The following is a 14,776-nucleotide window of genomic DNA, read 5'->3' on the forward strand; positions in this document are numbered from 1 at the left end:
AGAAGAATGTCAAACTGTTTCTGGAATGGAGCAGGTCAGTGGAGCTGACAGAAGAATGTTCCACTGGTATGTCCCAACCTGGAAACAAGTGTTCGAGTTTATCTTTGTGTGGTTGTACTAGGGAGAGTTACCTTCCTGTTGCAACTGGTTGTGGATTCCACTGGCACAACACAAACAGCAGAGATGCAAGGATAGCTCTGGATACCCCACTAGGATTTCAGCTGTACGTACTACAATTCAAGCAGCTGCTGAAGCAATGAATTGCACAGGTACTCACATGCCACCCTCTGTAGGTCTACTCAGCCATAATTCCCAGGTGATTTAATGACACTTACCCCAGATAAGCATGCACAGGCTTGCAATCTAATCTAGCTCAATATCAATATATTATTCTTCCTTTGCTCAGCACTGGCTCTATCTTGGCTTGTCTGGCAGAAAATTGCATACACCGGTAGATTACATTTTCATTATATGTCAGCTTAGTATTTTTTAAAACTAATGTAACTGCAATGTAACTGCAAAAGGACCCACCAAATCTACAAACATAGGCATAATTGTTTTCTTGGGTAATGAATCTGGGCTTCAGATGTCACTCAAAAAGTTTAATTCATCTAGGCAGTTGGCGCAATGACAATATTTCAAGCTCCCTCCTGGGAAGGCCTCACTGGAACTAGAGCAAAAACCTCAAGCCCCAGGCAAGCTAGGACATTACAGAGATGATGCGTTATGGGAATGGTGCCAGATGTCTCACTTTCTCAGCATTGCCACTGGCAGGTTGACAGAGCACTGCTGGTGTCACCTCTAGGAAATGGGAAACATCAGAAAATCTAATCCACAGGGAGATGTCTCAGTAACAGAACACAGGCACATCCCTTCTCAAGACAAGCTACTACTGACATCACCAAGAAACATTATTTCCAATACCTGTGAAGCACTGAAAAAAACAGCGACCTTCCCTGAATGGCAAACAAACACGGCTAGAACACAGAGGGAGAAAGGGTTAACAGTCTTATCTTAGGCCACCAGAAAAGCAAAATACACAATACCCAGGTTTCCTGCTTTCTAATCCAATGCCCTATTAATACCACTCTTTTCACAATGCCAATGACAGCTTTTTCCTGGCTTAAAGGCACATTTCCTGCTTCTTGAATTGTGATCTCTTATGTTCCTCTCGTCTGCATTATCACCTATACATTTTGTTCATACTACTGCTTAGTCTTTTAGCCATGTTACTTAATTAGTGGGGAAAGGGTGGGGGAGAACTAAATGATGACAAGCAATGAAAAAACAGAAACCCTCAGCCTTTAGCCAGAATACCCATGTATTCATTTTTCCCTGATGAAAGCAGTGCAATTTTACTTGGTTGCAAAAGGTGCAGAATTTCAGAAAGCAAAGTTCGAAAGCAAGAAAGCAGGCAGGCAGGCAGGCAGGCGGCTTAGTTATATACAGGAAACCTCAGAATTCACAATCAAATCAAATAACATGACCACTAACGTTTAATACTAAAGTCTCAGTACTAGTCTGTAGCATCAATGAGCACAGGATCATAATGGTGCATCAGCCCTAGAGTCCAATTAGTCCATCATTTGGTTCACCCAACAGCCAACCAGCTGCCCACAGAATTCCACAAGCTGCATATAAATGCAACAGAACCCTCCTGCCCATGTTCCCCAGCAACTGGTGTACATAAGTATATTGCTTTAGCCTCATAATCTGGTTAGGGCCTTTCAGATGAAGTGTGTATGAGGGAATGCAGAAGGTAACACCTGTATGACTCCATCCAAAATCAATGTTTCTCTATTCCTGTTTACATTTAATGGAAATAAGCACTACAGGCCACACAATAAATAAAATCACTTATTGACCACCACCAATTACTTTACTGCAGTGGCAAAAACTATACTCTGCAGAGACAGGTAGACAAATATAATAACTAAAGAGTGTTTAAACAGTGCTATTTATGAAATGTTTCTGGTTTGTGTTCATATTCCTTCACTGATAAATAATACTGACATTTTAAAGTTCTTGCTTCTGTGTCTTTAGGCTTTTTTATTTTTGGTTGTTAGCTGCCTTCAGGATTCCAGTTGAAATGAAAAGAATAAAAAATTTTAATTAATAAACTATCCTTTGGTCAAACAAGATATTTATGGCTTGCTAAGTAATCTGACACCCCCAGCCCAAACGCATTTAGTTTGGAAAAAGTCCCAGTAAAATTAAATGGGCTTGCTTGGTTTGGTCTGTATTGGATTACAACCTTAATATATTTTATATTTTATCTGCCATAAACTGGCATCAGGTGAAAAAAAAGGGATAGGTAAGAAATTCTTCCAGTATTTTGCAGTAGCCTGAAACAAGATGGAGTAGTAGGATGTTCAGGGTTGGGAAAGTATTCCTCTTTTCCTAGATGAGCATCCATATTTAAAGTGGCTCGGATTTTTCCTGCCCTGAAAATATCTGCATTCAGGAGCAAGCACAAAAAAAAAAAAAAAAAAAAAAAAAAAAGCTGTAGTATAAGAGCATTCCCAGTATCTGCCAAGCCTTGTGCCTCCTTTTCCTTCATGCTGAGAATCTCGAGATGGGGGAAAATGTGCCTCATAAAGAATATTAGACATTCAGAAGATCAGATATAAGGAACTGTCATCTAGTTGGGTCGGGCTATTTGTCCATGTAGCTCAGCCCAAGGCTCTCTACCCTGTCTTGAAACAGCTCTCCAGGGGTTCTCAGACAAAGGATCCCCTCAGCTTTGCTACCTGAAATCCTTTAAGTGGAGATGCCAGGGATTGAATGTGAGGCCTTATATATGCAAATCATGTGCTCCATCTCTAAGCTATTATTAGACCTCACTGCACAATAACTTGTGTTACAGAAACCTTTGTTAGCGCCCTTGAAACTCTCCTCCTCCGTGAACTTAAAGCCTCCTGCTGGGGGTTGCTTAAGTGATTTACTTTAAACCTGTGTTTCAAATATTCCACATGGTTCACTTTTATAATGCTTCAGCATATGCCAATGCTAGCAGAGTTAATAGTAACAGACTAATTTTAAACCCTATGATTACTGGGGCTGATTTATATAGTAGCTTCTCTTCACAATACTGTGAATCATGCATGTGGTAATTGCCAAGTCCAATTTTAGTTCTGTCATACTGAAGCCTTGGTTTTTATGCCTCAGCTGCTGCCTCTTCTATTCTACAGAGGTAAGTTGATAATGCAATGGGTTTCTGCAGCTTAATATCAAAATATTATGATACCCAGTGTCAGAGCTTTCCAAGTTATGAGTCATCTGCAAGCTCAATACTTTATGAAACACGACACATGATTGAAAAGGTATTTAATGTTTCAGTTTGCATTCCTTTTAAATGGCTTACTTTAAAAAAAATTAATTTAACACTTAAGTAATGTACAGAATTGATTTGCTTAACACTGGCACAATACATTAACTCACATTCATCAAGTCTGTGCTACAAAAAGGTATGAAATCAATAAGATTATTAAAACACAATATTTCCACCTTCTTTAGGAGTGTTGTATAAACCAATTGGCAAAGATCAAATTATTCAGTCTTCCAGAGATTCGTATGAAGAGGGATTGCTTAAGAAACTACTCCTAAGGATTTAAGGCAGGATCATGATAAATAGTTATTACAAATATTTTCCTTATGTGTATCCTTTTGCATAGATAGGCCCACATTTCTGAAAGTATAAACAGGGGCTCCCCAAGAAAGGAGCCAGTGTTGATATGCATCATGAGATCCATTCTAGCCATGGGATGCACAGAAGCCATCATTCTTAGGTTTACCCATACATTTTATTTTCTTAAAGCAGAAGCCTCCTTTCTGGTTTGCTGGCTTTATAGATATGAAAGATCTGTACTCCCTCCAGCAGTACAATTGTCTTCTTCTCGTTTCATAAACAAAGGGGCAGCTAGCTTTAAACACAAGATGAAGTTTGTTTCTGCTCATTAACTTTAGGATGGAGAGGGAGAAAACAAGGGGAGATGTAATATGAGCCTTTTGCCATTTTTTAGAAGCAAAAGCTCTTGACCAGACTCACTGCATGTGCCTGTGTACCACAAATTTGTGTATTTCATCAAGCTCCAGAACCATGAATGACCATTGCCATAGTTAACCTGAGCAATCACACCAATGCAGTTTGACAGCTGATGCAAAGCAATCTCCAGGAACTAATACAACAGCAAGGTTTGTTAGATTATGTATGGTAGTTGTTGACATGCTGGTGGTGCCTCACACTGTACAATCTGGAAACAAGGCCAGATAGATGTCTATGGGGGTTATATGGTATAATATAATATGGTTTTATATAATAACATGTTTCCTACTCTTGCTGTTCATTTGGAAAACACAGCTGCAAATAACGTATGGGAATAGAAATTCAGGCTATTCCTTTTCTTTATTTGCTAAGCAAAAAACCCCATCAAGAAGGGTCTCAGATGATGGGGGAAACAAAAAGAGATACGTTGCTTCTAGTCCACAAGTTGAAAATCAAGCTAATGCAAGGTTCAACCATCCCTGCATATGGTGTAACATTTGCTCTGGGGAAGGAGTTGCTGTTTACATAAGATCTAGGCTCTGAGTACAAAGTTGACATCTGCAGCAAAATTCAGCCAGATTTGAGGAGTGTGGAAGCATGCTGATGAGATGATCCTGGAAAGAAATAATAAAAGCAGAATGCCTGAAAAGTTCAGTTTATTAGAATGAAATTGCCACAGAGGGACCCAGAATGCTATGTCTTTTTACACACCTCATCGTTCTATCTCAAGATTTTTGGATGCTAGAACACAATTTTAATGGTGGGAATGAGTGATAACAGTACTCTTGGTCACCCCAGCAGGACTGAATCCTAATTCTATATTATGTTTGCTGTCTTGGACAATTCAAAAGGTGGCCAATGAATACAATAAACAATAATCTGCTGGGACAAGATTTGGTCTAGCATTGAACAGCCAGGAGATCCTATTTTAAATAGGTCTTTTACTGATGAAGTCCTTCATTTATTCTACAATGTTGGTTTTGGTTAGGGTTCTTCCCTGCCTTCTAATTTTCCTAGGATAGACTGAAGGCAGCCAGTTTCTGCCAACAACGTTGTGAACCTTGTTGTCAACCCACCATGGATACAGCTATGAATCAAACATATACATAAAGCTCCTAACACACATTCACAAACCAAGAATATGTCACTGCTCAACTTTCTAGCATTGCTGCAGCCTCCAAAGCAGTTATTTTCTGATTTTTTTTATATTACAGCTTAAAAAAAATCAGGGGAAGCCTGATTTTAGAAAAAACACACTACTGGACACAGTTAAAATGCATCATAGTTCCAATCCAACCTGGAGCACCCCTAGCTGATTTTTGTAAAGAAACAGCTATAGCCAGCCTCAGGAATGGGGCTCGAGAACACAACAAGAGTTATGTCTGACTTGGTCCACTGACAGTTGGCTAATACCGGCTGATTCAACAGTATTTCTTAGAAAACAGAGAAGTTGAGGGCAAGTCCTAAATGGATGGGAAGTGTTGGCAGAATTATTATCACTACAATATCACCAGCAACTTTATAAGCTACCAAACAGCTTTCAGTAGCTTCCTCTCTGCCATTTCCTCTGGCAGATCTGGCAAGATACCTGAGGAGGTTCCCTCCCATTTTATGATACCAATATAAACCTTTGGATTCACCAGTGCTGGCTGCTGGAATGAGATGCTTGTCTTGTGAATCCAGATTAGCTGTCTCAACCATTTGCAGATACTCTCAGATCATCCTCCGTTTGTCTTCTAAACCTGTGTTTTCCTCCTGCTTCATGCTACTGATTATCCTCCAGGAAGCTCTGCTAGTACCACATTTGTGCATGCAAAGGACAGCAGCTTCCTTTCCTCAACAGTAAGCTCCACATCCATGCTGGCCACGTTCCACACTGACTCAACCATGTCATCATAACCGTCAGCCTTCTCAGCCAGCTTGGCCAGGTGGATGAGGTCCTCCCAGTCATCCTTGTCTATGAAGCAAGGGTAGTGGGGCTGCACTGGGTGGGTGGAGACTGGTGGTCTGGGGAGCTCAGCCACAATCAGCTGCTGTCCAGGCAAAGATTATGGTGGGAACACCTCCTCCTCCTCCTACATCTGGGTATTGGTGCTATGCACGTGCATTCACACTGGTTGTAGCTGTTCCCCCGCACCGCATAGCAACAGTGACTTCTTCATTATTGCTGCATGGAAGAGCTGCTTCCCAGCCACCACCCCCCCTCGCCCAGCCCATGGAAGAAAGTTCAAAGCCCAGCCTGGCCCACTCCATTTATTGTGTATGCATGAAGCAGAGAAACATAGGGGAAAAAGTGAGTCAGAAGGAGCCTCACAGGCCATCTAGTCTGACCCCCTGCTCCAGCTGGCTGTGCTCCTGTAATCCCCAACCTGTGGTTGTCCAGTCTTTGCTTGAAAACACTCACTGATGGGGCCTCATGAAGACCAGTAAGCCATTTAAATAGGCATGCATGTGTGCGCACCCACACACCTCGATCTATTGTCATGTGATTCCAGCGTAGCATCAAGTCTGTGTGAAAAATATTTTGTCCTCGATTTCGCAAGAAAAAGGATAAATTCATATTTTGAGTTACTTGTATGAGAGTGCCCCCAACAGCTTTTGTACATTACATGAGCACACAGTGTATGTAGATGACAGTTTAATAAATATTTGAAGTATACAAACCAGAAGGAACAAATTTGTGCTTAGCATCATTTCCAAGTTGTCTTTGTCTCTCCAAAGCTAAAATTACAAAGCTCACTCCCCAAGTTATACCAGCGGGTGAAGACCTGCAGTCTTTTCCTTGGAGAACAAGAAGGTAGCATGATAAGCCAGAAACACCTTGCACATTAGATGTGCATGAAAATATACCAACCAAGTCACTAAGGTGATACATAATACCACCTCCATTACTGAGTGAGCAGGGAAAAGAATGAGGAACAAGAGTGTAGAAAACAGAAACAGAGGACCACATTTTTCACTAGGCCCCTAGGGATATGCTTCTGATGCTAATCCTAACATCAAACTGTCAGTTCCCAGCATTTAGTCTGATGGAGTTTTATATTTGCTCCAGAGAACAAATGAGCTCTGCACTCAAATAATAAAACCCCCCAAAGTGCATTAAAACAAGAGTCCCTAGTAGAGAGAATTACAATGCTGTTATTTTTCTTGCCTAAGATTATTAATATTAACAAGGCAGATATAATGGTTATACTCATTATAAATGAAACACCAGCCACAAAATGAATAATAAATATATACCCAAATATAATCTCCAGTTCCCTTTCTATAGGAGAGTGTATCTATTTGCAAAGGGTGTATTAAAACTAATGCCATATATTCAATCATTCCTTTAAAGTATTACCTGTAAAGGTTCTCTACTTTAACAGGACAAGAGAAAACTCTTCTCAGTCAGTTCTGCTTAATTCCAAACTGGCCTCTCTATGTGCTAGGGAAGGAGAAAAATTTTAATGGCCTTCTAAAAATAGCATTATTTATAAATTATACAGGAAGATGTTCTTTAAAGAACATAACTTGTTTTGAATGGTCCCTAAGTTTTCCCTTTTTTCCTCCTCCTTCCAATCCCTGAAATTCTGCTTCTGATCACAAACCACCACCAAAAGCAACCTGCTTGAAATCTACACAGAGTTGCTCCACTGTGGCATAACCTTATCAGCAGGTTTGAATGCCCCTTTAATCCAGCATTTTAAAATCCTAGAAGTCAAAACAATCAAGTTTAACCCATGTTTTCAGGAGCTGTAACTTCATATTACTTTCAGCATGACTGTGTTTGACTTAAGCAAGTATTACCAGCTTTCTTTCATGAAATCATAGAATGCATGGAACAGGGAAGGGCTTCAACACCAACAGCAACCCAGTCTGGCAATATGTAATCTGACTGGCAGAGAGTCTGTAACAGCCTTCTCCAGCCCTGCTGAGATCTTTCCCAAGCTAGAACAGCCCTTCCGGGCACTCTCTCTCGCATGATATGGTGAATCATACTGTGAGATCTGGAGGCAAATTTTCAGAAAATGTGTTTTGCTCCACAGAACTTTGAAACAGTAATTAAAAATACCTTTATTCCAGTTTTTATCCTGAAACCTCTATTTTTAACATGTTGCTTAATCATTCATGGGAAACAGCACCAAAGACCATAATTTCCTTCAGAGACACAGTCCATCTTAATACTTACCGCTTTCTCCCCATGGTACACCATCATATGAATACTCCAAGGCCTTGGTCCTCTGTTAATGGGGATATAAATCTCACATAAAAACTAAGTAACAGAGGTTTCCTTCAAATGGGGACCAACACCGCACAATCTCCAGGCCAAGCACAATGTGCCAGCCATACACAGCATTCCACTGGGTCCTTCATTAAGACCCTGAGATTCTTGGCCCCACAAAGGCTGCAGAAATGTCTTTAATCAAGGAACTGGCTGACCAATTGCATAGCTGGCATGCTATACACAGCCCAGGCTGTATGAGCTTGGCAGGTGTGGGGTATAAGATAATTCCCCCTTAGGTCACAATTGCAGCTCTCAGAGCTCCACTGGTCATGCTATCAGTCAATTCAAAGTTTCTAAGTATTGCTAAATTATTATTACAAAGGAGGATTTCTAAACATCTCTTCTTCAGATTTCTCAGGTTAGAAAAACTACCTAATGCAATAAAAGACATCATTAAGGTATCAGGATCAAATCATCCCTGTTGGGAAAACTAAGTAACTCCACCAGCTCAAAATGATGCCATTTATTAGCACCAGTTTATAACCTTCTCTATGCCAAATATCATGTTTGCAAGCTACAATTTTGTATTACTAGACCAAATATACCATATTTGGAAATACTCTATCAACTGACAATTGCATGAGGTTAAAAAGGCACCATCAAAAAATAATGAATCAGTAGTCACAGAAAAGATATCTAGACTTTCTAGCCTGAGGACAATATATAAATATGAGCAAGCAATCATTGTCTGGAGGAAAGGGGAAGTTATGAGTTGCAAGGAAGACAGAGACAGCCTGATGAATTGACTCCCTTGTGAGTTCTGGATGTGCATTCACCAATCTTAACCAACACACTGCAAACAAGTATGAGGGATGCAGAACTTAGTCAGAGAAGGCAAGATGCTACAAGGCAGTTACTCCCAAAGATACCTGGAGAGTTAGCTGCCAATCAAATTAATTGAATACACAACCCCTGCCAGTATGAAGATCCATGGTGACAATGTACAGAATGTACTAAAAACTCTCACTAGCCACAATTCTCAAAGGGCTGATAGGTTTAAATAAAATGGAGTTGTTCAGAGCTCTGAAGCAAGCTGGGAGTGTGATGAGGTGACTGCAGTGAGTGTAACCATGACTGGCCTTTTCTGAAAAGGGCTCAGTTTCAGAACTCTCGTGAAACAGAATAAAATATCACAATGAGGCCCTGTTAATCATATAGCTTCCTTTCAAGGGTCTGCTGAACATACAACTGTAATTGCCAAGCAGGATGAGACTGAGGACACCTAACCTGGTGTACAGCCTTAGGAAAGACCTGGGAAGAAAGAAAGTTGTAGGCAAATTCAATGGGATTTCCTTACAACTAGGCTGAGTCATTGACTGATTACATAAAGACAAACTCTTAAACTTTTAACTATCCCATGTTTCACATACTTTCTTCAACTCAAGGTCATGTTAAATGTTACCAATTTCCTACACAGAAACACTTTCCTGTACTGTAAATCTGTGCAGCATTAGTAAGTCCTTACTTTATTTCAGGTGAGTTTTAGCATAAATATAGTCTCCAGAATAGAAATAGGCTACTCCATCAAATTATACTGAAAGCACACCAAATCCAAAGTTTAAGGCCTTGCAAATTCTTTGAGAAGAGTGAATACTCCACAAAAGTATGCATTGTTTCTTAGTACACGTTACATTTTATTGCACTCTTCCCTCTGAGGAGCTCAGGGATCTGTAGAGCTCTCCTCCCTAGTCCATTAATCATCACAGCAACCCTGCAGGATAAGTTGAGTGTAACTATCCCAAATCCCAACTAATGATTTGAACTCCTTAAAATGTTTTTCCACACAAAACAGAAGCCGACAGCTCTAACTTTCCAAAGTGGATCTTTGAGTAGCTGAGAGCAGTTCTTAAGAGAAACTTGAAACATGAGATTAATCATATCAAATATACTTTGGTGTGCTGAATTTCACTTGCAGCTACTGTTTCTATGTCCAAATTTTATTCCTCAAATCACTACATCAAGAGACACCTTTGCCTGAAATGCTTGAGAAGACTCAGCAAGAGGCAAATTTCTAGAGTAAACTTAGCATTCACATAAATTATATAATTTCCATATCTCAATGAAAGGGATGTCACATTGTCACTGGCCTTACTCCCAACCCTTTTGCATCATTATGACAATCCAAGATTTAAACCCATTTTCAGACACTGCATTTTTTTTCTAATTTAGCAGTTCTTCCTGACTACTAGAGTCAAACAACCCTGACCAAGCAACTTGAAAAGCAGGAACCATGTATGGCTTCCAGGTAGCAACAGACCTGAACTTTCATAGCAATATGTGTCAGTGCAAACAGCTGCAAACACAAACCATCCTGGAAACCTAAGAGAAAAGGGTAGGAGCAATGCATAAAGAAACAGAACTCAACTGATCTGCAAAAAAGCGTGGCGTTAAGGCATTGTTAAGAGTTGTATCCAGACAGTACTGCTGAGAGACAGCAAACAGCCCAAGGTTACCCAGAGGGTTTCATGACCAGCTGGGGACCTGAACCTGGACTTCCAGAGTCCCAGTCCAACCATTACACCATACTGGCTTAGTCATGCTTACAGCAACTGAAATCAATAGGGTTTAAAATTGGGGTTGGTCATTCCCCAACAATTTGGACATAATAATAAAAGAGCAGGAATGTCCCTGGGTTGTTTATCACACCAGGAACACTTGAGTTGCACGAACCAGCACATGTGCTCCTGCCCTTCTTGACAGCAGCCTTCTCATAATCTCAACAGTACAAGCCTTTTCATGAGGTCTTGATTCATTCTTGTCTGGAATTGTTTTCAGAATATGTAGCATTCCACCGGGAGTTGTTGTTGCTTGTTGTTTGTTTAAAATTGTTTTCAGGATAAGTAGCATTCCACCAGGTGCATTTTTCTCTCTTTCTATCACATGTTTACATGTTTGCATGTGTATGGTTTTTATCCTTCCTTTTTTCCTATTATGAAGGCATCCAAAGAGCTTCAGTCGAACTCTTTAGTTACATGAAAAAGCGGGAAAACAACTCTTCAATGGATAAAGCACTAGTAGAATGTTTTGATGCACCTATAGCCTCATCAGATTAGGCCAGTGGTATAATCAGGTCAAATAACTGCATTTCTGCTTTCAAATCAAGGTAAACATTAAAGAAAAATCCTCTAGAGCTCTTCGTAAACTTACTAGGAGCCTTCTGAGCATGAGGAAAGGAGGCCAAATTGCAGCCATTATAATGGCAGGGGTTTTTTTAGTTGTGGGTTAGAAGCAGCTGCAAAGATTATACTTCTCTTTCTCCTCAAGCCCATTACTAAAATGAAATATTGATTGATAATAATTCTCAAAGGCCAACATTTCCATCTGATTTAAATTGGATATTGGAAAGAAACTACATGCTGTACTGCCAGGCAGTAGTATAAATACCCAATTTTCAAACAGATGGTCTCCCACAATTAATTTCCCACCTTGAAATAGGAACACAGGATGTCAATTAAATTAATAGAAAATCTAGCATTAGACTGTACAGTCTTAAAGGAAACTGGAGACTCTCCTTTTTCCCTCTTGGGCATAAAAATTTGTACCACCTAGTGAAAGCACAGCTTCTGTTTTCTTGGCACCCAGTCAATCTTGCCCTTGGTTTTCAATAATTTGTCAGGTTCAGAAGCAACATGTCAATGCTATGCATTTGCTAGAGGGAACCTAGATTACAATGTGACTAAGGCAGAAATTATCTCACTGACAAGTTACAGAGTTCATAAAATGACTAATTTTGGGACAATTTGTTTATTTATGCGTTGGTGTGCTATTTGCGCTTTAACCAACACTCCCTACCATCAATCCTGAGACTTTCTGCCAGACATTGCTACAGCTCAAAGTTTAATATTTTTCATTCTGCATTCTTCTAACACTTGTTTTTGAAAGCAGCAAAGTAGTTTAAAATGAGAATATTGCCAAGTAAGTCCCTGACATATTGAGGGAAGAATTACTTTTAGAGGTAAAGGGAGATTTTCCCCCCTCTCTTTTAATGACAGTTGGGGCTTTTCTTGAATATTTCTTCTTCTCCCACTCCTTCAAAATGAAATATCTTCATTCTTCCTGAACTATACAGTCAAAGGCAGCCAAGCCTCATTCTCAGCCTTCACAAAGACCTTTCCCCAAACTCCATTCATGAGTAATACTTACATACCACTTAATACAATAAAATCTGTAAGCAGTTCAGTAATAAACATTAAAATCATATTTAAATACTCTATTAAAACAACTTCTAGTAACAATACAATAAATATTAAGGTAGAGCATCATATGAGTAATTGCAATTAATTACAAGTCAGAAAAAGCATAGGAAAACAAGTATATTTTCAGGAGGTGTTTGAAGCATACCACATTTTCTGTTTCCTGAACTGCCTGTTGAGGGCACTGGGGAGGCCCAGCCTCAAGATGTTCCATGGCAACATCAAAGTCTTCTAAGTCAACTAAGTTTATAAACGAAAAAGGTGGTTCACTAGATATCCTCATCCCAAGTTGTTCAGCAACATAACTTTGATCCTGGCTGAGCAGCTACTCAACAGCTGTTGCAGGTCTTTTAACACAGGTATTATGTGAACGTATATGTGCGCCCCACTGAGCATCCTAGCTGCTGCATTCTGCTCTACCTGCAACTTTTGAAGCAGGCACAAAGGCAAATCCATATACAACATACTGTAGTCGTCTAATTGGAAAGCTACCAGAGCATGGATCGCCATGGCTATACTGTCCCTATTTGGAAATGGACAACGTTGGTAATAGGCATCCCTGCCAATGAGTACACTTGAGCCTCCAGTGACAAAGATCGATGCAGAAGCACCTCCAAACAACATACCTGCCCTTTGCCATTTAATTGTAATAATTTTCAGATAGACAGCATTTATTTGCTGAGATAAAGAGATTTTAGGTATATGATATCTAGAAATCAATCCCATGGCATATCCAAGAAATATGAAATCACTATATTCAAAGCAGGCCTATTAAAATAGACATATGGTAGATAAAATTTCTCCGCTGTTTTGCTATTTCAACCAGAAGAAAATATGTTTAAAAGAAATAAATGCAAACTCTCCCAAAACTAGTTATTACATCAAGTACAATAGTCCTATGCTCCCAAAAACTAGCACACTGATGGTATCCTAAGTTTTGTGAGCAAGACTTTTTTCTCATGACACAATGTAATACTGTTTTCATTGTGTTTCATATGCACAAGCATGGGGAGGGGGACTGTGCCTATCAACAATGCTCATTCAGATGCCTTCATTCATTGACTTCATATGCCTCTGATATCCATTTGAATGTAGGATATCCTTCAGACCACTAATTGTTATGTTTAATTAGTTGCCCACTACTAGACCCTATGGGAGAGTCAGTGTTTGTTTGAGATATGTTTACATAAATATTCACAGGCACTGAAAACAAAAACCAATGGACTGGAAACTTCAGAAGGAATTATATCCTCAGAATACCAAATAACCAACACAACTACATACACTTGTCTCCAATAAGCTTCATCTATTTTTACTTCTCTTTGAAAGGACATAAACATGAAAATAAGTTTCCACAGCACTAAAGCCAGTATTTCTTCACCAGAACAACCCAGTGACCTCGAGGCAAAAAGAACCAAGAAAGCTTATAGAAATATAATGACTTTTTTCTGAAGGGTAGAGAAACAAGTGCAGACCAAGTGTGCACTCATCACCTCATGCTAATAGAACTCGCTTCACTTTGGCATTTGTCTGGTTCACAAAAGCAAGATTAATGCAAAGCAGAATTTTAAAAAGAAAAGGCTGAGATGTAAACCTTGCACTCATAAAAATATAGCAGCTGCTAAAAAGAAGTTATTTTTCACAGAGCAGTAGCCAGATCGTACAACCAGTCTACAGCAAACAACCCTGGGGCATGCCTGATTGTGACCAGATGGAATGGTGTGAGGCTAGAGCATGAAACTTGTTGAATTAATAATTCAATCTTAAGAGGACCCTTGAGCCAGATATCTTTCCTGACATCAATTTTCTTCCCAAGAGTGGAAAAATTTATATCACATTTTGAAAAACTTCCCATTAAAAAGAAGAAAAGAAATCCAGCACTGTTATACATGCCTGCATCTTTATACCAGCATCTTTGAGCTAAATAAATCCAGCTCTGGAACAGGAGTATAATAAAAACCAGCCAGGATTCTCAATGGTCAAAAGACTGAAATATATGGGTGATTAGGAAGACAGGGTACCCAAATCTTCAACAGCTAAGCAGAAGACTGGGTAGGTAAACTTGGCATGCTAGGGTAAGAAATGGTGCACCTCCCAAACTGTCCCTCTTTCACACAGCTGTTAAAAGAGATGCCATGTCATGTGTCTGGACACACTAGTTGCATGAACAAAAGGAACTTATTCTCCAAGTGTGGATCCTATAATGTTAGAACAGCACCATCCATATCCAAAAGAGAGGTATCAGAAGGCTCAGAGAAACCCCAAGATTTA

General features: G+C 39.7%; 1 protein-coding gene and 1 pseudogene across 3 annotated transcripts in view; both read right to left on the reverse strand.

Annotated features, from left to right (window-relative positions):
* TOX2 (TOX high mobility group box family member 2) overlaps positions 1-14,776 on the reverse strand; it is a 250,921-nt gene that overhangs the window by 222,908 nt on the left and 13,237 nt on the right. The gene's annotated exons all lie outside the window — the stretch shown is intronic.
* Positions 5,480-8,240, reverse strand: LOC123032029 (annotated as a pseudogene).

Source organism: Varanus komodoensis, unplaced genomic scaffold (genome assembly GCF_004798865.1).
Source record: "Varanus komodoensis strain SLA01 unplaced genomic scaffold, ASM479886v1 scaffold52, whole genome shotgun sequence".
NCBI classification, from domain to species: domain Eukaryota; kingdom Metazoa; phylum Chordata; class Lepidosauria; order Squamata; family Varanidae; genus Varanus; species Varanus komodoensis.